Below are 26,779 nucleotides of genomic sequence, written 5' to 3' on the forward strand. Positions count from 1 at the left end.
ACTTATGTCACCCTAGGCCCCAACAAGACAAGTTATTCGACTCAGATAGGCAACAAATCACACTTAAACCAATGGTTATAAAAAAAGAAAATGGCTTGTTAAAGGCCCTTTATTAACACTGTGTAGATACACACACAACATATATAGTCAATGATATAAAAACATATAAAAAGAGCATCACTGTTAGAATGGTTGCAGAAGACACCTTCATCTGGCCACCACAACACTGCTTAGTCCCAGAGCAGGTAGGCAGAGAGATCACTCGTGCTAATGGGGTCTGAAGCAGAGTGTCCTCCCTCTCAGCGAGACTGCATCACCCGGGGTCCAGTTCTATCTGTCTTTCCGAGAGGAATACCTCTTCTCTTTATGGGGGGAGTCTCTGCCCCTCTAGGTTACCAGACTGCCCTCAGCCGAAGAGCAGACAATAAGCATGAGGAGCCAAGAGTGGAAAATTCCAGTTAGAAGTGGAAAACCCCATCTTCTCTTCCTTAACTTCTTTCTCAGTACCCCTTATCACTGCACCCGCAGAATGCTCCTTTCTGACTGGTCCTTCGGCGGACAATACAACAACTATTCCCCACAGTTAGTTCATCTGACATCATTATGTGACATTGCCTCTGCTGCAAAAATGCACGTTTACTTACTGAGCCCACAAAAACATAGGCTTTCATTGCAGTAATGGAAGTAAATGTTCAAAATGGCCACGCATCAGCGCCATGTTGTTTTAGCTCGTTTTTCGCACACGCACTACAAACCCAGGAGTGTGCTGTGCTCAAGAGTCCCGCCTTGTCCAGTACTAAAAACGAGGGGAAGGAGACTCTGGCCATAACATCCTGACCTATCATTTTGTGAACACTTCTTTCTTTTCTTGTGAACATAATCCCACACTATTTTGTAGCATAGTGGTAAGGATTGGCATTAGTTTTTTTTTAGTATAGGCCCTTTTTATTCGACTAGACGCCACTTGGACGGTATTATTATTTGTTGGTCGTAGCTTGCTCCCATCTTGGATTTAGGTTTAGAATAGGCGTTTATCTCTGCCATTTTTACAGTTTAATAAACACCCCTGAACTGTGATCACTTGTGTCTGACTTACATTGATACCATGCTTTCCTTACAATCTTCACTCCTCTTCCCTCTTCCTTTGTCTTGGAATCTGGGCTCTGCCAATCCTATCACATCATTGTTCCCAAACCCATTAAAATCACTCTTTTACTGAGCATATGAGATACTGCTCATTAGCTTGTGCCCTTTCCCATGGATGGTCCATGTGATGGATGCATTTGGCAAGGGTGTAGATGTCCTGGCCTTTTCGATTTGTATTGATATAATAAAATGATATGGGTAATTCCATCTCTGGAAGCCGTAATCTGCCAATCAGAATCCCCTTTCATATGCGCCATGCCGAAAGCATACTATGTACTTGCTCCCTGCTGTATCAGTATCCTGATCTGCAGTACATGCTGTACCAGTGGTACAGATCAGGTTCAGAGGGCACATATGCCAACTGGACTTCTGCAGTGACATTCAGGTCTCCTCAGTGCAGGGACTGCATTGAAGACATTCACCTGTAAACCAAAACCCTATATTTATGCGAGTACTGTTCTGGTGGCAGATACATCTTTAAATATAACCCATACCTGGTATAGTGAATGGTATTTCTCATAATTATAACAGCCAAAGCCAATTGATATCACATACGTGTCAGCCCTGTGAGCCCAGCGCTTGATTATGTGCATTCTTTCCAGACAAGGCTGTCCTTGCCATTGTTGGCAGGGTCGTAGCCTTGAGGGTGGCCTCTCTTTGTTCATTTGTTAGGGCACAGAGAGAGTGATTACTTTGAACTGATACTGGTCAACAGTCCGACCTGCATCGCTCGAGAGCTGCATTCAAACTCCTGTACCCTGTTTTCGACCCCGCTTAATGCCCACTCAATGCTTGGATCAACTGTGTCGCACAGTCCTACAACTTATTTTGGGCCCCTCTTTCACAACAGCACATAGCCTGGTTCGTGCTGTCTTGTCAAACAGCCAAGAACCGCTATAAGGCAGTATTAACTATTAACTGCAACCATGGTCGGGTTTTGGGCCCTAGAGACTGGTTAGGTCATTAATTCCCTTTTTGCATCCAAGATACGGTTCCATGCAAAAAATGTTGTCTGACAAAAATGTCACCAAAAATGGCTGTGATTTGCAGGGACAGTATCACATGGAACATGAAGGGGACACCCCTGCAAGCCCCAAAACCTTTTATTTTTCAAGGGAAGCAGGGACACCCTTGCAACCCCCGCTCTCCTTGACCCCATATATATGGTCACCATATATAAAGTCGCCAATCCCTTTTCCTGGTGACCATATGTATGGCAACCATATTTATGGGGATAATATTACCGGATACCTAAGATACATATTCTTTTATAGAACAGTGGGGTTATAAATTGCCTAACACCCCTGATCCATTACTCACAGTGCTGCATTTTGCTATCTTTGCTTATTCTTTGTTCTTTCCTCAGGGGTGGGTTTTGTCTAGTGTTTTTCTATTTAGTTATTTTTGAAGATGTGTTATAATAAAAAATAACTATTTTTTATAGAACCTTAATGCGGCATTCCCTTTATTGTGGAATGTTATGCTTTTCTGTTTGGGTTGCTACTGAATCCCATTTACGTCCCTATTCCAGCATAGCGTTCCCTCGGCCTACGTTACCACAAAAGGAGAACGAAGTATATATCTTAACTGTACCTGTTTTACCTTTGAGATTGTGTTGGCTTTTGGTTTGAAGAAGTGTGAGGGATGATTAGGCACTTTAGCTACTTCTCCTCCTTGTACCCCCCACAGAGCAGACATCAATACGTCAATTCATCATATTGGTGGCAGTGGTTGGGATATTTGAGACAGCTTGGAACGGGCTGCCTGTACAAGCTCTTTGAGAGGTTGGGCCTCCCACATTGCAGTAAGGTTCGAAAACCTGAATTGCTAAGAAACCTCTGAGCATTGCTAAGAGCTTGGTGAAGTGGGAATTTCATTTGAATGGGAGACTCATACAACTTCAAGTGGGGAGGGAAGTATCTCAGGACAGTCTAGGTGCCCCATCACCAAGAACAAAGTCCAACCATCTGAGGTGGGGATTGAACCTTTTGTCTAGGAACCCTCCTGTCCCCTGCACACTTTCAAATGTGTGGACTAAGTCCACTACTCAATTTAGATATTGATATCAGAAAGAATGTAAACCAGATAATTCAAGTAGAGAGGCTCTCTACTTGATATTGTTCTCTTGTGTTTTTGTGAATGAACATTGACTATATATTTTATAAATCCTCATCCTGTTGGACAGAATTGAATTTTCTGGTTTACATTCTTTTCTGATATCAATATCTAAATTGAGTAGTGGACTTAGTCCACACATTCGAAAGTGTGCAGGGGACGGGAGGGTTCCTAAACTGATTCCTCTGCCTTTTTGTTTTGTAATGTTGGGGTTTTGTGCCATGGCCCCAGTTCCTCCCCCGCACCTAAAACTAACCTTAAACAGTTTGTAAAGAATATTCGTATCTCCATTTAATTTGAGGTGTGCACCTGTATTCAACCTTTTTACTATTTTGTTCACTAGTTGTCTAGTGTGGCACAAACTATAGGTTGCACCCATTGTCTATAATTACCCTTATCTATAATGTCTTTTTCGAGACTAAATGAATTTACTGATAAACACGCGACTACACTAGCTTTTAGTGCAGAAGAAGCAACATGTATCTTAGGTTTTATTAAAGACACAGAACAAACATTACAAAGCGAGGATAATCCTGAAAAATCAATCCAAAAAGTTGAAAAACTTATTAGACGAGAAATCTCCCAAAAACTACATGCTAGCACACTGGTCGAATATTATGAAGCCAAAAAAATCCCCAGAGGCCTGAGAGTCTATCTGAGACCAACTTTGTGTAGTGAAAATAAAGCCTTCGTACAAAAGTGGGATCAAATTTTGAACAAGTGTTCCCTGGACCTTATTCTTTTAACCATAGAAGAATTGTCTAAATCCCTTGAAACTATTGACTCTGAAATCAAAACTCTTCAAGATCAAATATCCAAATTTAAACCGGCAAAGGATCTTACGGAAATTTGGAGAAAATCAATTTGAAATTGACTAATTACAAAACTGAAATTGAACAAAGAAAATTACATAAATTTAAGAGAGATACTTTAGATTATTTGAACGGTATAGTATATAACTGGCAAGAATATTACCGACAAAGGAATTTTAACCGTAATAAACAACACAATACAGGCTCAACAAATTCTGACAACAGCAGTGACAGCAGCATTGGTGAACTCATACAGAGACCCACACAGGAACAAACAAGTGAACGAGACTTACCTGAAGATACCACTAGACCTAGAATACCAAGAGTACCAAGCTCTCCGATTAACAAATAAATTGACCCCAACTCTTCAACTGGGGCTTTTTTAGGGTTAAGAAAAAAACCAGGAGAGAAAGCTGCAAACAAAAAAGAAAAACATATGTAGGCCAACAACTTGGTGATGAACATCTCCAGTAAGTCTCTGTCAACGGAACAACTTAACCTACTTAACAAAGGACTCTCTTTTGTACCCACCTGTAACACCTCACTATTTCAGGAGAAAATCTGTTTACATAGGCTGCTGAGGAAATTACGGTTAAAAATCTTTTTTGACACACAACCAGAAATGACACCCAAATTGACTAACGACGACATGCTGGAAATCCGTCCAAAGAGTACGTTTGATCCACATGTCCAAAATTCAATCTTGAATTTATTTGAGAAGAGTGTTCTACAAGATCTGAGCAAAATCAACTATAAGAGAAAAACACCCATCAATATCAAGAACCGTCAATTGGACTTAATAAATGATTTAGCCAAAAGTGAAGAGATCACTATCAAACCGGCCGATAAGGGCGGCGCGATAGTGATTATGAATACATCCTTCTATAATAAAAAATGCACTGAACTTCTTAGTGATACGGACACTTATGCAGTATTGAATAGAGATCCATTACCAGAAATCAGAACATTGATAAACAAAACTTTGACAACTGCAAGGGAAAACGAGTGGATTAATGATAAAACATACCAATACCTAACCAACTCTTATCCGGTTACTCCGGTTTTCTATGGACTTCCTAAGATTCATAAGGATAAACACAATCCTCCACTTAGACCTATTGTAGCCGGAACGGAGAGTGTATTCGACCCCTTGGCTGTTTACATTGACAAATTACTGCAACCCATCATACAAGCAACATCAACTTACCTAAAGGAAACTCAAAGGTTTTTCAGTCGTCAGTGATGACTGTATTTTATTTAGTCTTGACATCTGTAGCCTGTATACTTCAATCCCCCATGGCAAAGGTTTAGAATCGGTTGAATGGTTACTGCTTAACAATCCAGGCATTCAGGGTAACCCACAATTTGTCTTGGAATTGCTTAAGTTGATTTTATTCAATAGCTACTTCAGATATCAGGATAAATACTATTTACAGACCTCAGGCACATCGATGGGTTCATCGATGGCACCTGTCTATGCGAACACATTCATGTTCGGGTTTGAAAGCCAACATGTATTGGAACACCATACATGGTCACCCTACATCCTAACATGGAAAAGGTTTATAGACGACATCTTCTGCATCTGGTGTGGCACACGCGAAGAACTAGATCAATTCTTTGTATACATCAATTTAGTGCATCCTAGAATTAAGTTTACTATGGAAATCGGCAACCCTTATCTCCATTTTTTGGATGTTAATTTGAGAATCATCAACAACACAATTGCAACATCTATATTTCACAAACCTACCGACGCAAATAATCTGTTGCATTACACAAGCTTCCACCCAAGGGCAATGCTTCAAAGCCTCCCATATAGTCAGAGCTTAAGACTCAAAAGGATCATCTCACATCCAGAAGATTTAGTCAAGGTATGTTCTATCTTTGAAGGAAAATTCCTTAACAGAGGTTACCCTACGGAGGTCTTAGAAGTTGGCAAAAACAGAGCATCAGAAATCACAAGTACAGACTTGTTAAGAACAAAATCTAGTACAAAGGATACTACACTACTATTCATAACAAAGTTCTCAAGACAGAGTTTCCAGATTGCTAGGAGCATAAAGAAACATTGGAATATCCTTCATAATGATCAGACCTTACAAAAATTATTCCCGAGCCCACCGATGATGTGCTACAAAAGGGGCAGAAACATCCAAGACAAACTAGTCAAGGCTGAAAGAATACCTAAGGAGAGGCATCTCTTCTTAACCACTAAGAAGTTAGGTACATTGCCCTGCTTGGGATGCACACACTGCAACAACGTCATTAAAGGAGATGTGGTAACTCACCCAAGAAGTGGTCAGAAAATTAAGCTTAGAGACTACTCTACCTGTTAGACATCATGAGTGATATATTTGCTGAAATGTCCATGTGGGAAAGTCTACATCGGCCAGACGAAAAGACCCATAAAATTAAGACTAACTGAACATAAATCAAACATGTGATGCAATAATCAATACTCGCCAGTAGCACGCCACTTTAATGCTGAGAAACATTCAGTTGCACAAATCAAGTTTAAGATACTTGAAGTTGTAAAACGACCAACAAGGGGTGGAGATTACCAATCCCTCCTACTTTAAAGAGAGGCTTATTGGATCGACAAAATGGGCTCTTTACAACCATGTGGCTTCAATGAAGACTATACTTTAAATTGCTTCCTATAAATAGGAAACACTAGACTACCGGTGCTAGACCTATGGTTTTTGTGATGATCAAACTAAGTTTTTATTATTCTATTGTGAATTCTGTGTCAAGAAGCAGTTTTGGATTGCAATTTTTGTTCTATCAGATATCATTTTATGATATGTCTCAATTATGGTTAAATTGTATAAGATTTGAATATTCTGCCTTAAATTAGATGTACTGGACACTTGTCCACTTTGAACATTCTCTGTATTTTGAAAAAGACGTCCATTTCAGTTTTCTGAAACAAATTTATATCAGTCCCACATAGATTGAATAGTTCCTCGCTCCGACGATTTGACAGCATTGACATATATTGGGCTTATCCCATTTTTAGGTATAGTCATTCACTCCATTTTTGGAGTACTCCATATCACGTTAATTAATCTCTAATTTGGTACCTATATTTAGTACCATTTCTTGTTTCCTTCCCTTACTTGCTCCTCTTCATTTTATTACAATTGCATGTACCTAAAACTTGCTTAATACTATTTTAAACCATCTGAGTATAGCCATTCTTCTCGTTATTAGATTAGCTCAGGACGTCCTTTAACACTCCAATATGGCCGCCTTCTAATGTTACTACATCAGTCCAAGATGCCCGCACTCAGACGTTACTCACATAGTCCGTCTTTTATCGTCACATCTATCATTAGATACCTGAGAACTTGCGCCGTTTCCATAGTTGCATAGGAAAGACGCCTTACCCCACAGCAGTTGCTGTTCTGAACAGTCCGCCTACATGCAAGTAAGCATTAGCAGTACTTTATTATCCCCACCCCGGGATTACACGTGGATTACAGATCTAACCCGTTAGTTGGGTTAACCTATTGTTTCATCCTTGCAGGGATCCACACGTACATACAGACAGATCGTGAGTTCTCTCACTTAGTTGCTTAGCATTCGAATGTGGATATAATCGGATAGGCGTATCTACAGCCATCAGACCGCCTGCCCGAGCATCCTTTCACTCAGTGCACGGAGCGTGATAACCCGCGCTTCAACTATAAAAAGGTTTTTTTGAGGACACAAATACAAGGTAATCTATATACCGTCTCCTAGAAGTTATTAACCAAGTTGATTGCCTTATTGTATATCTAAGGTTCTTAAGGTACGCTTTTGTTATCTTTATGTACCTGCAGACCAGTTTACGTATATCAAGCTATTCATTGGAAGCACCGCTGCCTCACGTATGCCTGTATCGGAGATTTTCCGTCTCTAACTACTCCCGTTACTAGGGATCTATCCTCGGCCTTCATTTACTTTTCAGGTATATTCTTTGGACATGCTCTAGTTGCCTTTCTACTGCTCTTTAGTCTTTTACTACTTTTACACCATCTTTTGTCTTTATGTTTCCTGTTGTTACAGTAATCTATTGCTCTCCAAGTTAAAGTATTTTACCCGCGGAAGCGCATTACATTCCTGAAATCGCTATCTCCATTATTTTGCACTTTGAATTTCGGAAGACACTGTTTCTATTGGTAAACAGAACCTATTTATTCTTAGCCATTACTATCCTTACTGTGGGCGATACGGGTCTTTAGAACTAACACTAATACCTTAATCTTCTCCAGTCACGGGGTGGCCATGTCATTTGACTGTCAAATCGCGGTTTAGAGTGAATCCCCTTTGTAGATATAAATAATTTAACAGTACAAAATTCAACCGGAACCACTTTATCATGAACAATGATTAAATATGCCCATTCGCCAGAGGGCACACTAAATGGATGTTCTTTTCTCTTTCTCTTTATACTATGTGACACTCTAAAAATGACACAGATTGTTTAACTGATCACACTGAAATATACAGCTCATGTACTACATCATATGTTAAGATGAAGTCCCAGTAGGCCAGGTAGTGGCTGAAAATTCACTCCCCCTGAGTGTGGACAGTAACGGGCCTTTCGAGGGGGCCTCAGTTTCCCACCAAGACCTAGATGTTTCTGGAATGCGTCTGTAGAAACAGTGAACAGCCTCCCACCTTACTTGGCACTGCTGCTAGTGTCACTGCTGCCAGGCAACTGATGAAGGTAGGACGGTACACCTCAAGACCAAACTCACAGGTAAGGGGGCTTGACAGTCTGAGTTACTGTCCCTTGGAATTGGGAGGACTTAGTTGAAATGGCGCTCCCTCCCTCTACCATATTGCAGTTTTACTCTCCATTCCAGTGGGATGTCTGTCAGGTAATGACCTCCCTGATCCAGATGTATTCACGAGAAGTAATGGAGCGGAAGCTCTAGAAGCAACACAGGAAGGTAGTGCTTGAGGACAGTGGCCTTCACGTTTCCTCAACTAGAGAGCGCAAAGGACCAGTGTCTCTTCAGGCTGTCTCCGTCCAAGCCCGAAGTCTACTGCAGTGGCTATTCTTGCAAAAGAGGGCTCAGTGGCCACTGTGGTGACTATGGTGTTGGCACCAGGTTCAGTGATCTCAGAGTTGCCTACTGGCATAGAAAAGGAGCCCAAGATGCTAGACAGGGTAGTTTCAAGCCTGAAATGTATTCCAGGAATGAATGAGTTGTCTTCAGCCGGAGTCCCAAGTCAGGCTGACTGTTGCCAGGAAAAGCAAGCCTGTTCCATTGCAGCCATCTTTTGAGGCAGACCATGGATCAAAAACAGGGTGGAGTACCTGATACATTTTAACACCGGGAACAGGTACAGAGTGAAAACCCTGTCCTATTCCAAAAACAGGAGGATTCCTCAGTTAGAGAATGCTAAAGACCGGTCACAGCAATATATTCCAATTTAGACCAGAAGTCCCCTGAGGCACCTACTCCTTTGAGAGAGGTCTCAGCAGCCACTGAGGTGACTATTGTGTTAGCACAGATTCAGTGACCTCCGGGTTGTCCATTGGAGTACAAAAGGAACCTGAGATGGTGGATAGGAACTCTTCAGACCTGAATAGCCTTCCAGCACTGAGTGAGTTGTCTTCAGCTTTTTTGCAGAGTACAGAGGATCTATCCCCCTTGCCCCCTTGCGAGTCTGCTGAGGCAGGCAGAGGAGCAGGCGCAGGGTGGAGCTCCTGGGCCACTCCAAAATGTGGATGTAGTGCAGAGAGAAAGGCCTGGTTTCTTCCTATCTATCTGCTAATTAATTCAGGCTTGAATATCACTATAAAGTACTATCTGTTTAGAAAATCTAGAAACAATTACTTTTATAATGGCTACTAAAAAATGTTTCTCATTTCTGCAAGAACATTTATAATATCTTCTTGGACTCCACTATGGAAATATTGCAAATTACAGGGACGAGGCCAAAGTTCAGGTTTTGGAGTTAAACTTTATTTAGTATTGTGATATGGTTATTATATTCCATATCTGGGTCTCTGTCTAAGAATACACAGTAGCATATTGGTATGATTTATTTGGGCATTTTATTACATCTACAGTTGTTTGCGTTTATACATATATATCTCACGAGGATTATTTGCACACATCATGAGATGGCATAATTACACAAGAACAGCAACGGAATATTGACAGAGACAGTGTTGCAAATAGTTCTATACGCTGCATGATGCTGTCACCAGGCATGTGTCAAGAGGTAATTAGGACAATGCCAATGCATTGTGTGTGAAGTTGTCATCTTGCATGTGCCAAGGTGTAATAACCATATATCATTTAGACATGTACAATAATGGCATCTGAAAAAAAGCACAGAATGACAGTCATATTGTTAATGGTGTACTTACTTTGTAGCATTTCGACCTAATTCATTGAAAGGACTTTGTGTATCAAATAGATAAACACTTTATTCCTTTTATGATATATACAACAGAGGTATGATTTTGCAGTTTATAGTACTTAGAACAAAACCATATCTCTTCTAAGCTATTCATTTTTTTATTATAGATCCGATAAATGACCACATATAAATGAAAGACATTACAATAATAATTACACTATAGAAACCCTTTGAATAAAAGCCTTAGAGAGTAAAGAACATTAAGAAGAGGCATGCAATAGTCAACAGGAAGGTAAGTGAAAGGTAAATTAGGTATAGTTGTGTAGAATCTAATATTACTCCGCTGCAGTTTCAACTAGCTAATTATTACTATTATTATTATTATTATTATTATTAGGCAAATTATTGAGCACAGACTGAGCTTCAGGAAGCAATGGAGTGCTTTACAAGTCATGAGGGAAGTATATGGTGTCAGAAGTAGAGATACAAGGGAGCTGGGAGCGAACAACGGGGGTGGGAGGGAGGACAATTTGGCAGCAAAGGATCTTCAAGCAGCGGGGGACAGAGGGAGGACAGGGGCAGCAGATCACCCAGTCTCAGGTTAGGTGGGGAATGTAGGGTGTGTAGACCTAGGTGTGTGGGAGGAGCCATTCCTTAAAGAGGAGGGTCTTGACTTTCTTCCTGAAATGTAAAAGCAAGCGAGGGGGCGAGTCCGAGATTGACATGGTGGAGTTTTCAGTGTCTGGTTGTGTAGACAAAGAAGTACTGTCTTCTGTTTCCTTCTTTCCTGTACTGGTGGAGTTCAAGTCTGCACATATTATTACTTCTGGTGGATCGCAGGGCTCCAGAGATGCTGAGCATCTCGGCGAGATTGCTGTAGGACTTGAGAGCGACGGCCTTGTAGATGATACAGCAGGATTTGAAGATGATGCGTACTTTCAGTGGGAGCTAGCGCAGTTTAATGATGGACGGTTTATGTCGTCGAATTTGATGCGTCATACTGCATCATGTAGGGCAAATCCCGGGAGTGCCAGGGTAGTCAAGATAAGGATCACTTTTCTTCCAGTAGATTAATATTAGCCGAAGGTAACTAACACACCCCTAGAGCTGAAAAGAATTTCAAACCAAATAGTGACACTGCAAAGAAGTAGAGGTAAAGCTCTCACTTTCAGAGAGATTTCTCTCTCTCTCTTGATTAAATGAAGATGAAAAAAGAAATTTTAACAATTCTCCTTTGATTCACAAACCGACAGTTTAAATATAAATCTAGCAAACATAGAAATATGGATCATGAACAATAGAGAGTCATAGTCTGAAAATCAATTAAAGGAATCCCACACGGATACAAATAATAAAGATTATTTGTATTCATGAAGAATGTCTACTCAGCATTGAGTACAGAAACGTGGAGCGTTATAAGACACATGTATATATGACCTATTGGTACAGTAGGGCTTGGGTAGTTTAACCTTTAATGTGAACAGTACACTTGAATGAAAGTGTTACATCACATTGTATTCAACATTTTGTGTATATGTACAAAATGTTGATGTTTGATGTTGAATCTATATATATACATATATATATATATAAATATATATATCAGTCAAATACTTGTATTCAGCACAAAAGCCATAAAAGACAGACATCAACAATAAAAGTCAAATGATAATATACAATTCGTCAACAATATGATTAAATAATAAAAACCAATACATATAGACTTGGTCAAATTAATGAGGTCATAATTAATAGAAATGTTGAAACATGTGCAGTCATCATGAAGAAATAAATTGTTTAAAAACATAGATGTAAAAGCTAAGAGGAAAGCACACTCGCAGCCCCAATAAATCACCATAAACAATTGAATATGAGGGCACTAAATAAACATTTCATCCTAACATGGTGTTTAACATGCACAATAAAGCCAAGGCGTGCACTCTTTTATTGTTTCAGATACAACACTCATCTAAGAGGTTGATTTCAAGCTTGCTGGGCTGTTCCATATTTCAATCTTAGCATCCAAGCTCGGTGAGCATGTTTTGCAGTGATGTGGACAAATATCCATATTGTTAGTGCTTCTGCAAAATGCCATGGCATGTTCCACAGCTCAAATACCCGTAGCTCGTAACATTGATTTTAAATAATAGTTTCTCAGCCTACTTAACATTGGACACAGAAACCCAAAATGGGTCACCGTTTCCTTAACTGAACCACGCAGAGGACAGATGCCCACACCTACATTGCCACATGTTTTGGTAAACCCTGCCACCCTGAGGGTGCCCATCCTAAATCCCAGAAATAATGCACATGAATATAGAGGAGGGGGGTAACTGCGTCAAGAAAACTTTAAAACCCAAATTCTAGTTTGTTTGCTAGATAACTCTGGCCAAGTGTTAGTTTACAACTATCTTCCCCCATTTTGGTCCTAGTAATAATCACAATGGCTCTCTTAATCTTTGTGACAGTAAACTTATTAACATTCATAGGATTCAACTACAATGAAGGCTTGTTCCGCGCACTTAAGAGTGTTTCTCACTTGCTTGACCCACCAGAGACTTATTCCCCCATTCAGGGTCAGCAAGTGGGCCAGTGCTTCTCGATATTTTCCGAGACCCTCAGTATGGCAGAGCCTCAACCAGTATAGGACCAGCTTGAATGCTTCCCCTCACCAATAGGAGACACATCAGCCTCCAGGCAAACAAGTGCATTTGGTGAACCCTGCGGTAACATCAGCAAATCTTTCAGAAATGTATTTTCTAATGTTCTCACATTAATAGTGTTGACATAGGGCCATATATCCACCGCAAACAGGGCAGAGGTGTTTGCCTGCTTTTTTATAAATCTCAAAAACAGGTGTTGCAGTCCCCTACCATGTTTGCAGTCCACAAACCGTTCTCATGGAATCTTATTACCAAGTAGTCTTAAAATACGACTTGTTCAAGTGTACAATCCCCCGATTTTGATATCTAGGACAATTTGTTTACACACATAGGCTTAAAAACCATGTACTTGGTTTTTTCAAAGTTCAAGACTAATTTCAAGTCCCCACAAATCTTCAGAAAGGTTACCAGGGCGATATGGATTAAATGCACAGCGTTGTCCACAAAAAACAATGCCGTTATCTTTCACGTCCCAGGTCCAGGGTGTCTAGACAATCAGTTAGTAAAGCCCAGATGACGTCTCCAATATATATACAAAACAAAAAGGGGTCACGTACACAGCCGTGCTTCACCTCTTTACCAACTTGGAAAGACTCTGTGACCTCCTCTGCTAGACCATAGCGGACAACCACCCTGTTCTCAGAGTATAGAGATTGTACAATAGTTATCAAATGGTGCAGAATTTTCCCTATTGATTAGTGTTTGCCAGAGCAAATCATGGGGGACCCCTTCAAAAGCCATCCTAAGGTCCACAAAAATAGAATAAAGCTTGATCTTCACCAGGACAGTCTACTTTTGAATAAGTAGGTACAACCAGAAACTTTGATTCAGCGTGCACTCTTTCTTAGCCTGCTGAAATCCTGCTTGCAGGATATTAATTATATCATTGTCACCATCCCATTGCTGGATATAACTCAAGATTACTTTTGCAAAGGTTTTCCTGAGCTGTCTAACAATGATATTGGGTGGTAGTTAGCCAGCTGGTCTCGTCCCCTTTTTTTAGATAGGGACAGTCTTGGCTAACCGCCGTGATGCCGATAACGAATTAGTGTTGGTACATGCATTTAAGAGTTTACATAGGACTGGGGCACATACACTTGTTTTATCCTTGAAGATGTTAATATGGACTCTGCATATATATCATAAATATTATCTAATTATGGTACATTGTAATTTATTTCTATTTTTATGGGATTTTCTTGAGTTTCAAACTAATACATTGTGAAAATGTTATATATAGATCGTTTTGTTATATTTATATTAGAATATATTAATATTGAGATGGATCTAGGGACAGGTCTCTACTTCCTCCCCGTTTTCTTTTGAATCACATGTAGCATTTTCTGCATGTGGTCCCTACAGATCTAATATTACATCTGGTATCAACTCATGTGGTTGGTAAATTACGCAGTATTACCACAAGTGTTGCAGCAAAACCTGTAATGGAGGCCTGGGTAGACAGTGCCCTGGAATACTTAATAGCATGGAACATGTATGCCAAAGGATCTGGGAAAGACCAGGGCAAGCTGAAATATGCCTTGCTTGTGGAGCTGAAAGAGTAACTTACAAACCTTTCCTTTCTGATGTGTCAGAAAATGTGGATGTGAGAGGTGAAGCTTGTGGAAATCCACTGATTGTCCCAGAAGAGAAAGGAACCAAACCTTGAACGGTCAAGACTGTCACTCGCTGTTTGCAGATTTGCACCTGAACTCTTGGTATCATGACAAATCGCAAAATGCTGGGCCAGTCATGGAGAAATGCATCTAAGTAATGCAACGTGGTATTGTATAGCGCCCGTCTGCCATTTGGCCTTGTTGCACATGGTCCTGTAAGAAAAGGAGGAGGGGTGTTGTTAGTGTGATAGTGGGGGAGGCAAATGCAAAACCTGTGATATTGATGAGTCTGTTGTCATAGGTCCTCTATTCCGGTGTGCCGCTCTGGCTCTGACACTTGTGAATATGTTTATCCAGAGGGGAGAGCCAAGATCTGAAGGATTACTGCACTCCCAGTCTGGTTTAACCTTTGAATGTGGGGCTTTAGGTATTTATAAGAACATGAGCTTCATGATAACTCAATCAACAGTTTTGTTAGGGCAATAGGTAAGTTAGGGAGATGAGGGGGTAGACATGTAGACAGTACATGAAGTGCGAGGCGATGGGTAGAGGGCACCATCCATTTGAGAGCGGGATAATTAGCACTGGTCCGCTGCTCATTTTGGAATTATTCAAAAGATTCCATTTTGGTTGTATGGAATCAGACCTGAATGCATCAATTCTATAATTAAACACCTTTTGAGTTCATACGCTTATAGGGCACTCTCCTTTGGGACAGAGTTGCTGAGCATAGGTTTATAGTTGGTTGAGGTTTCATTGATGGCCTCATGCTGCTGTTAGTCGCCTATGTAGTCTTTCTGTTGTTTTATGAAGGTGAAGTTATCGTCTTTTTCTTCAAGGTGTTTGGATAAAGAGTAGCGAAATGTGGAAGTGAAGGAGACAGCAGATTCTCTTTGCCGTTTCTGGTTGAATCTAGCCACCATTACAAGACATCTATAAAGAGATGATTGATTGGTCACCAAGTGCAAAACTGTGTGACCTGGGAGTTTATGCAGGATTCATGCTGACTCCGAGTTCTCTGAATGTTGGCAATCTGGGTCCTATCACACATCCTTTCCCCCCTGACTTGGAAGTCTCTAGATCCATTGCAACACAGTCTTGGATTTTCCAGGAAACATTTAATTTCAGTCAGAAATGCTAACAAACCTTGGGTAGACAATTTAATCTGATTCCATAAAAGTGAATGCTGGTTCTAAACGAGAAAACACTATCCGTTTCAAAGACACAACAATTTACCTGATCCTCTAATAAATTCTTGAACGCAAAGGAGCCTGCTCGGATTTCTAGATGATGGATGTGAATGAGACATTCCTCATATAACTATTTCCCCTAGTAGAAAGTTCCTTCTTCAAGCACCCAACCCACATTTCTGGATCACCTTCCAATAATATATCTGGGATGGATATATTGCCATTCAGCCACCACCAAAGCTCCATTCTTGCATCCAGTGGCAGCCAAACCAACTGGGAGTGCGAAAAGTTCTTAGAAAGGGATAAAAAGACTTGCACTTCTTCCACAATGCCCATACCAGGAACAGCCTCAGATGAGAACAGTGATGCAGACCCACTTGCTGAACATTGCAGTTTGAAAGTTTTTTCGCCCTGCCCTCTGCTTCTATGCTCTTTTCCCTTTTTTCTATTCTCCTCTCCCTCCCCTTTCTCTCTCTCCTCCCCCTCCCCTACTTTTTTCTGTGCTCAGAATTGTCCGTGAACCTAGTATGATAGTAACAAATGTTTGCTCCCCCGTTACTTTTTATTCCCCCCCTCCAGCACTATCTGAAATGTTGTCAGGCATAGTAGGATAGTCGCTTGTTTTGTTCCTCTCCCCTCTTTCTCCTCCCCTCTCCCTCACCTTGTGTAATTCTCTGGCACTACCAGATATGTCCTCAGGCCTAGTATGGTAGTCTCTTGTCTGTTTTCATTTCCTTCCTATCTGTGTCTTAGCACTTGCACTATCTGAAATGTCGCTACTCTGAGTACGATAGTTAATTTCACATTCTTGTTGTTCATGGCCTGTAAGAAAGCTTTGTATTTTCCCTTGTTCCCTCCCTTGTCGAAAAGCGCTTTGCAACACATTGTGTATAGGCGCTATATAAATAAATATATAATATCATATCATATGAAAGGTGCCTGGATTTTAATCTTTGAAGTGTCCTATAATGGAGTCAGCATGGAAATATTGCCTGAATGGATGCACATAGCCTCTGAGCTGTTAAATTTCCCAGAAATTAAAATATCCTTTAGAAAATGTCAAATCACTTGTCCAATTGTTTTGACTATAAGATGTGAAAGAAATACTATACACCAGGGGCTTGATTCATGGAAGTGTTTTATCATGGTGCAATACCATAGGAAAACGTTCCATGAATCAGGCCATAAATTGATAACATAACCCAGGGATTGGATGGATTTACTGGGAGTGCTAATAGATGTTTTTGTTGTGTATTGCCGAACATAGATTCTGAAGGAGACAGATGCCATATTGAGATTTCATTGCAGAAGGGCCTTGTTCTGGGCAGATAACAACATGTCAGAATAAATTATTATTTGGACTCCCCTTGTGTATTCCGTCAAAGGCGTAGCACCATGTGGTTGATAAAGCAACATATTTATGATTATGCCTAGGCCAATGTATGGGTTAGCAATATTTAATGTTATATTATGTAATGTCATGTAAAGTAGTCTTGCTTTCCAAAGTGCTGCCATTTTTGTCCGCCGCATGTGGTTTTGCAAAAGAAGAGAGGCATGAAATTGGTTGAGTAGAGGCTGAGGGAAGTGTAAGACCTGCAGAGTTGAGGAGTGTAGGACGAAGTTATCTGAGTCCTCACTGCTGGAAAGTTTCGATGTAGTTTGTAGCATTGACACTTGGGTATGAGGAGAAAACACAGTTTCTATTTTTTGCCTGTGCTGGTAGACTGGGCGAGCCTCTGGCCTGGGTGGATATGTTTTAGGTCCTGCACGGAGCTGCCTGAGAAGCTATGCAGAGCTTAATGGGAGAATGGTGGTGCCAGCCGGCATAAAGCTCCTTTGGGTGGGCGGGTGTCAGACATACTTGTATGTAGTGTAAAGGTGCGGGCAAATTGGAAGTTGAGTCTGATGGCATTGAAGCCTAGCCTGAACTGATAGAGGTCCTGTCATCTGGCTTAAAATGGTGGTCTGATGTGCTGTAATACATAGTCAAGTGTTCTTGCTGTTCTGGGTTCCATTTCAGTATGATATGTCAATGTCATATAATTGGAGGAGAGAGCAACTCGAGTCCAATCTTCAGGGTGTTCTTGATTTAAACATCCCAGCTTGCTTGCGAGGTTGTTTCTCTGGTCTGTCTTTAGTTGTAAGTTTGTGATGGCTTTTGTGTTGGAAAAGTCTCAATGCTTTTTGGGGTCTTTGCTCCACCATCTGTGTGGTTCTTTGAATCTTTAGCTACCAGTTTAAGGTACTTAATAGGTTGAAAGGATCTGAGAGTTCTGGTGTTATTTATATGCTTTGCTAGTTTGTTGTGTTCTATGTGAAATTTCTGCTTTTTGAAGGCGCGTCCTAGGCACGAAGTTTCGTGGCTTCGTTGACAGGCATGAGAAGGATGATCTTTCTTGTCCTTTACGGTTGAAGTGAGGGTCTGCTACTAAGCTTGCACGGTGGAAGGGAGGCATTCTAACTGTTGTGCAATGGAACAATTTATCTTGGTGGATTCTGACCTCCTACCCTGGAAGACATGGTGGGCAACATAGAGGGTATTGAAATGAATCCTGCATTTAATCAGGAGCCATTGCAGTAATCAGACTTGGCTTTAAATCGGGGTCAAGAGTAAGGCCCCTGTCCATATAGGATTCAATGTTAGTTTTGCTGTTGTGGCACTGCATGCCACAAGTTCCATTTTGGTTGGATTTAGTTATATTTAATTTGTCCTCATGGAGGACTCAATATGTCAGAGGCAGGTGGCAAAATCTGGTTGATTTGGGATTGAAGAGTGTGTACATTTTAAGATCGCCTGTGTATCAATAACATATTTGTAGCATGTGAGGTCTGAGTTACTGATGATTTCCAACACATTGCTATGGGTGTGGCTATGTCCAATGCCTTGGGTTAGGAGATGAGATTGGGGAAATCAGGGGGGGCTGGGAGACAGCACCCACTAGGCGATGTAGGGCCTGGAAGAGGAATTTGGGTGGTTCCTAAGACTCTAACCTGTTCTGCCTATCTCAGTACTCTTAAGCATCCTGTGACATATCATGATAAACAAAAGTCCCAGAGGACACCAATCCTGTCATTGTCCAGCACCACTAAAGGGCTCAGGACTCTTTTGCTATATTATCTGTTGAGTTGAATGGCCATTGGATTGACATCAAAAGGACCCACGGACAAGACCATGAATGCTGGACCCCACTGTGTACAATCAACTAATACAACCCAATGGTTCACTGCATAACAAATATCATGTAACTTTCTTGGTAGGAAGGGCTGGAGAACAAAAGAAGTATCTGCAGCACCAGATGAGCACTGCACTGAATGACAGCACACTTCAGACAACTCAGTGAGCTGCAGCAACTACCAGAGCAGTGTAAAGGACAAGATGGCAGACCCTCCCCCCCCTTCTTAATGCTTTGACCCAGGAATGGCGTGCAATTACCAAGAAAGGCAAACCAGTTGAGAGCAGAGTTTCAGTTTACACAGGCCATCCCAGCAAGGAGTGAGCCGTACTCCACAACTTTCAATAATCCTTTGCTGAAGAGAAAAACGAATAAACAAGCAGAGCCCCACAGAGAGAGAGGTTAAGAAAGGGAGAATGAGCACGTTAGAAAGTGAAGAGGGGGAACAGCACAGGAAACCCTGGAGAGGAATAGGGAGAGAGAAAGAAAAATTGGTCAGAGGGCTTTGATGAGGTGAGGACAGAAAAATAGATCAAGAGAAACCCCAAAGGGTTGGAGAGAAGACATGGGGATGACAGGAGGGATTCAAGGAGTTGACAAAGGGAAAAAAGCCAAGAAGTGGTGAAGAAAGTGGAATAGTACCCAGAGAGACGGCAAGAAAGACTGAAGTAAAAATTCAAGAACAAGCAAGAGAGAGATGTAGACAATTTAGAGGTCAAAAGGCAGAACCTGCCATGGTAGGAGAAGACCAGCCAAGAAGGGAGGTAACGAGGCCCGATCTGTGTGGGGCATCAAAACGAAAAAGGAAAAAGAAGAGGGTAGAAAATGGCAAATTAGGTTAACATTACATCTGCTTGACGGTCCATGGAACAGGAAGGAAATTAAGGAGGGTAATAATTCCTTCAGAGTGTGCACCTGTTCAACCAGTAGTTGCAATGACGGTTGCAGAGTTGCATGCTAGTGTTCTTGGGTGCAATCCTAAAGTCCTCTGGCCCAAGTGAGATCTAGAGCAACATGACCCAAATGTAGCAAGACCAGACCGACATGTCTGGTACATGAGGAGGACCACCTAAGGAGAGTCCACCTTCCTGTATAAGCAACAGCATGAGAAAGGACCAAGACAACTAGGAAAGAACTGTAGAGGGGCATGTAAACCCACCTTGAGTGTAAGTGACTTGTTTTACCACCAGGATGTGGAAACATAGTGAAGTAATGAATGCACTGATTGACTGTGGTCCTTAAGCAAGTTGGATATGTTTCTATATCTTTTGGCTGTTTTTGAAAACGGTTACATCCTTTTAGTCAGTCAACCCCAAATTCTGTGAACATTTTAGTTGTGTAATTAACCTGTTCAAACCCTATCAAGTGAATCCTACTTTTTACGTTGACCATTTAGCTCTGACGGCAGTCATTCAGATGTTGAAAGGTAGTGGAGGTAAGCTGGATGTGTGGTATACTCCCCAGGTTATGTTGCTGGGGCACGACCTCAAGGGGATCATGTAAGTATGTTCTTTAAAAGAGGTAAGATTAAATCCAATGATATATCAATGATATTCATGAGTTATTTTAGTAGAATTGTGTGCATGAGGGTGTTGAAGGCAGCAGAAATGTCTAGAAGAAAATATTTGTTTGCATCAGCATTGTTTATTTGTGTGCCTCGTAGGGATGAGAGGGTGGATTCTATTTAGTATATAGGAATACATTTGTGTTGTGATTTGAAGGATTTTATCAGTAAAGGGTGTATTTGAGATGGTGTAGCCTGCAATGGGTCATTAGGGTTAGGTCGAACGCTCTTACTTAGAGGCTTAACGTAAAAGGTTTTGAAGGCTTGAGGGTCAATGCCTTGTTCAGGTCATGAGTTTAGGAGTCATTGGAAGAGATTGACAAGTCTGGGTTGTTGGGTTGTGGTCCTGAGGTCTTTGGGTGATTCTGCTGGTTTGATGATGTTGACTATGCTCATATTTTCTTGCTTTGAGAAGAGATGTAAAGATCCTGATGCCAGTACTGAAGTTCATCTTGGTGCATGTTCTGCATGCTGTAGTTGGGCCTCTCTTGTCAAAGTGGTCTTGGATCCATTGAATGTTGTCAAGTGTTTAGAGAGTAAATCACAAAGTCATTGGGATGGGGTCACTTGAGAGTTATAATTGAATAATTTTGAGCCTTTCCCCCTAGGTTTCGAAATGCGCTTTTGCGCCCTCTGTGCACTCTGCATATAGGGCTTTACTGGTTTTTATCACTTCTGCATTTTTCTTATTTACCTTGAAATGCAGGAATGACCGATCGTAGCAAGTGAGCCCAAACCAACTAATGGGGGGTTTAGGGCTGGGGGTTCTCCTTCTGATAAAATGTTTTTTAAATGGGTTAAAATGAAGCCTTTTACAGCACACTGTCTGCACAACACATTTGGTGAATAAGCCACTGTTTACAATCCGTTTAGTGGATTAGCACATGAAAAAATCCAATAGATTCCGGATCAAAAATAGTGCAGAGAAGTATTTGCACAATGCCTTTGCCCACAACATATGCCAGTATTCTGCCAGCGTAAAAAAATAAATGTTCATTATGGCTGTGCCTATACAATTCAGTGCTGGCTACATCAATACATGCCAGTATTCCCACATGAGAACATACTCATGCTTTTTACTTTGCTCATATTGATAGTTTCATAAGTAAATGTGTCCATGCTGGCTCTGCCAATATATGTTAGTATCACCACATAAAAACATATTCCTGTTGTCTTTGCCGATAATGGCAATAAAAATACTCTGCCACTTAAGAAAACATGTTCACACTGCCTGCACCAATGTGGCCAATATGGCCACATAAGAGCACTTATCATGTTCACTTTGCAAACAAGTCCATACTGGCTGCACCAATGTAGGCTAGTATGCCCATGTAATTACACTCGTCATGTATGGGCTTGCCCATAATAAAACAAAAATAAAGAGGTGATGGATGGAAGGTTTAGAATTCATTTTATACCTCTAGGAATTGTTCTGGGCACCCCTCCAGATCATTGTTCTTCACCTGCCAAGCCATTATATATGATATTTTATTTATATCTCGCCCATACACAAGTGTTTCAAGGTGCAACGGGGCAAGGGGTGTACAAGGGAGAAAAAAACAACGATCTTACTAGGCCCAGTGACATTGAGAACACACAATTGCAGGGGAGAGGGAAGGTGGAAAGTGCAAGGGGCACGGGAGAAGTGGGAAATGCTGAACAAGTGATCAAGACAACAACAGGTAGTGCAGCCAACAAGCGGCAAGTGCAGGAATTGAAAGCAGACAACGTGTGTCTAAAAAATGCAGATGAAGGGACTGTAGGGTTGCAGATTACAGATCCAAGTGCAAAGGGTTGACAGGAGGCAGTGACGGTATGCAGCTGGGTGGGCAGGGATCTGGGCCCGGATTCAGAGGGTAGTCAGATGCCCTGGGCAGAACAGGAGAGATCAGCAGGGGAGAGGAATAGAGAAAGCAGAACTAAAGAGGAAGTTCTTGAGGTGCTTCCGGAACTCGAAGAGGATTCTCCTCAAGTTTCAGAGAGGCAGGGATGCTGTTCCAGAGGGAGGGCCCAGCCAAAAAAAGAGATCTACCACCAACTTGCTGCTTGGAAAAGTGACTGACCCTGAGGGCGTTGGAGGTGGAGGAGCAAAGAGCTCGAGTAGGAAGGTATTTCCGAAGGGACAGTTGAAGGTATTGCAAACTCAGGCCTCAGAAAGCCTTGTGGACAATGCAAAAGGTCTTGAACTTAATCCTTGCAGCCACTGGGAGCCAAGATGAAATTTCAGGGCTGGAGAGATATGATCCCAGGGCTCGAGGCCAATGACAAGTCTTGCAGTGCTGTTCTGGATGTGTTGCAGAGGGCGAGAGTGGTAGCAGGCAGATTTAGAAAGAGGCTGTTGCAGAAGCCAAGCCTAGAGAGAACCAGAGCTCTAGAGACAGTGAGCTTCTAGGGGAAGGACAGGAAAGGAAGGAAACCCTTGAGGAGGTGCAGTTGGTAGTTTGAGTTTGACTTCTTAGAGACGTCAGAGATGTGTGGAGAAAAGGAAAGCGTGGAGTCGAAGATGACCCTGAGGTTCTTAGCCTCACAGGTGGGAGCAGGAAGAGGGCCAAGGGAGACCGGCCAGAGAGTGATGGGAAAGGAAGTTGTAGGAGTGCTGATGAGGAGGATCTCTTTCTTAATGGCATGAAGGCAGAGGTCGTTGGCGGCACACCACTCCTGGATTGCAGACAGACAGTCAGAGATGAGAGAGGGAGAAGAGGTGACAGAGGGGATCCTGAAAACGAGCTGAGTTTCATCCGCATAGCACTGAAAGTTGGAGTAGAGAGCAGCAGGTGGGCGAGGGGTGCCAGGTTTTGTTTGAAGAGCAAGGGTAAAAGGTTAGACCCCTGTGGAAAATCAGAAGTGGAGAGTGAGATAGAGAAAAAGGAAGGACCCAGGTTGGACCTGGGAGGGGCGGTTGAGAGGAAAGAGGTCAGCAAGGCCAGGGCCTGATCAGTGATACCCATGTTATCACGGATTTGGTTGAGCAGGAGGGCGTGGTTGACCATATCAAAGGCAGAAGAGAGATCAAGTAGGATGAGGACAGAGGGGAGATTAGATTCAAGGTTATAGAGAGCCATTACAGAAAGGTGAAAGACCATATGCAATTCAGGCTTGGTCCCACCCCCAAAGGGGCAGTCCAGCCCAAACTGCTAGGTTACATCCCTTCTGCATGAGACCACAAGCATCCCCAGACATGTTTCAGCCTCATTGGGCATCATCAGTGAGGAGTAGCTTGGGTCTCTAGGTCCAGCAGGCACAGGACCCACCTCTGGGAATATTCGTCCCATTCGGGGTGACAAAGCAAAAACAAAGAGGTGATGGCTGGAAGGTTTAGAATTAATCTTAAACCTCTAGCAATTGTTCTGGGCAACCCTCCAGACCATCGTTCTTTGCCTGCCAAGCATTACAGAAAGGGGAAAGACCATATGAAAATCAGGCATTTTCCCAGCACTGAAGGTACAGTCCAGCTGGAACTGCTAGGTCACATTCAATTTGCACGAGACCACAAGCATCCCCAGATATGATTCGGTCTCTATGGGCATCATCAGTGAGGTGTAGCCTGGGTCTCTATGCCCAGAGGGCACGGAACCCATGTCTGGATGTAAAGCAATAAACTGGGCACAACAAGTGAACAAATGGTTTATTGCTTGTAGGGATAAGCTGGGTAGTAGAGACCCCCAACCATCTGCACAAGTAGACTGACTCCTCAAAGAATAACATTCTAACACAAAGCTCAGGATTGCTCTGATGTCATCAATAGCTAGGATTCCATCAGTAGAACAAGGGATGGAAATCAAATAACACATTAACATATAATAGAAAAGACATCAACATAACACACCCCCCCTCCCTTATCTGAACACCAAATTTCTATTTACACAAAACAATTTATAATACATGTAATTCGAACAATGACATTATATAAAGAAAAAGGCGTCTGTTTGCTCAGCAATTTTACCTCCTCACCTTCGCAACCCTTGAAAGGCTCCAGACCTGTCCACTCTCCAATTTCACAGAACGGTCAAAAACTTGTACAACCTTAACCAGATCCGAATACAACGGATCACCCTTTTTCTTTATAACAGCTTTCCTTATTCTAACTAGATCGCCCACTTCAACTATAGTCTTCTTTCTTGGAAATTTTTCATTAACTTTCTCAGCACACTTCCTCTTTCGTTCATCCATATTCCTTTTCACTTCATCCACCACCTCATCCGTTTCTCTGGCCCGGCCTAACCAAGCTGGGGATAACATCGTGTTACTCCTCCGTCCTCTCATTAATTCAAATGGACTCACTCTTGTTTCGGCATTAGGAGCCATCCGCAACGCATACATTTGTTCCTTTACCGCAACTTTCCTGTCCAACCCACACGCATTGGCATTCCTAATACCTTCCATTATACAGCGGTTGACCCTCTCGATCATACCATTGGCTTGAGGGTAATACAATGCAGTCTTTTTATGCTTGATTCCACATCTGTTCATGTACTCTTGAAAGAAACCTCCAGTAAACTATGGACCGTTGTCCGTCAACACACTCCTTGGCAAGCCCTCTCTCTCAAATATCTCTTCCAGAAATGCTACAATAGATTGACCCGTGACTTCTCTCAATATTTTGAACTCCGTCCACCTTGAAAACATATCTACTATGGCCAACACAAACCTACCATGACCTCTGCCCATATCCACTGGGCCTAAAATATCCATGGCAAGGTCTTGCCACACACCCTTAGGACCTTCAACTCCTTTCACAGGTTGCACTACAGCAGATATGCTCTTTCCTGACTTTATGCAGTCTACACATCCTCCCACCGTTTTCTCAATCTCGGGGTCCATACCCGGCCACCAATAATCGGCCTTAATTACTCCCTTGGTTTTATACGTACCAATATGGCCTTGATGCGCAATAGCAATTAGTTTTCATCTTAAACATACTGGAACAACAAGCTTATCCCATCGATATATTAGACCATTCTTCACAGATAATTCCTCTCTCACCTCCCACAAAGTCCACTCTTCTCCAGATAACAATCTTTTCTCTGGCCAACCATCCTTGATAAAATTGGTTATCCGCCTCCACATTTCATCAGACAACAATGCTTCAACCCATTCTTCTTTGTGAAGTACACCTTCCACCGTAGCAAATACCATACTTTCAACTTCAACAGACTCCTTCTCATCTTCCTCATCACTAATCCTTACTCTAGATGCATGATCGGCCTGCACATTGTCCTTACCGGCTACCACTTCAATGTTAAACTTGTGACATTGCAATCTTGTCACCCAACAGGCAACTCTCCTTGAAACTTTGTCCAACCCTTTGCTTTCAAATATAGCCTTCAGTGGCTTGTGGTCTGTTCTTAACACAAATTCCTGATCCCACACAAAGTTTTTCAGTTTTTCTATACCCCAATGGCATGCCAAAGCCTCTTTTTCCAAAACCGAGTAGTTCAATTCAGGACCTCTCAACATGCGCGAGGCATGTAACACCACGGGTTCTGCATCATCCATTCCCACTTGCGACATAACCACTCCAATACCAGTTTCACTCGCATCAACAGACAAGATTGTCCTTTTTTTAGTATCATACATGGCTAAGGGTTTTGCCATATCAATCTCAGACTTAATCTCAACAAATTCCTTTTCACACTCTGCATTCCAAACAAATTCCACTCCTTTTCTCAACAATGCTTTTAGCAAGGTAACCTTATCCGCATAATTTTCAATGAAACAATGGTAAAACTCTATTGTCCCCAAAAATGAACTTAACTCTGCCTTATTCTTTGGAGACTCCATTCTTTTAATTCCATCTACCAACACTTTTTTGGGCCTTAAACCTTCCTGCGATATTTCGTGTCCTAAATACTGAGTAGAAAAGACACATTTCTCACTTCGTAAGGTAATACCTCGTGTTCTGAAAATGTCTAAAACCTTATTGACTTTCCTTTTTAAATCTTCTTCAGTACTGCCACAAACCAACACATCATCCTGGAAGCACCAAACATTGTTAATACCTTTGAATAATCCATCTATGACTTTTTGGAAAACTGATGAAGCTGATATTAATCCGAAAGGCATGCGCCGAAACAGGTAAATGCCTTCGTATGTGATAAAAGCCGTGAGTTTTCGTGACTCGGCATCAAGGTTAA

The sequence above is a fragment of the Ambystoma mexicanum genome, chromosome 4q (genome assembly GCF_040938575.1).
Source record: "Ambystoma mexicanum isolate Mex_15411 chromosome 4q, UKY_AmexF1_1, whole genome shotgun sequence".
NCBI lineage: Eukaryota > Metazoa > Chordata > Amphibia > Caudata > Ambystomatidae > Ambystoma > Ambystoma mexicanum.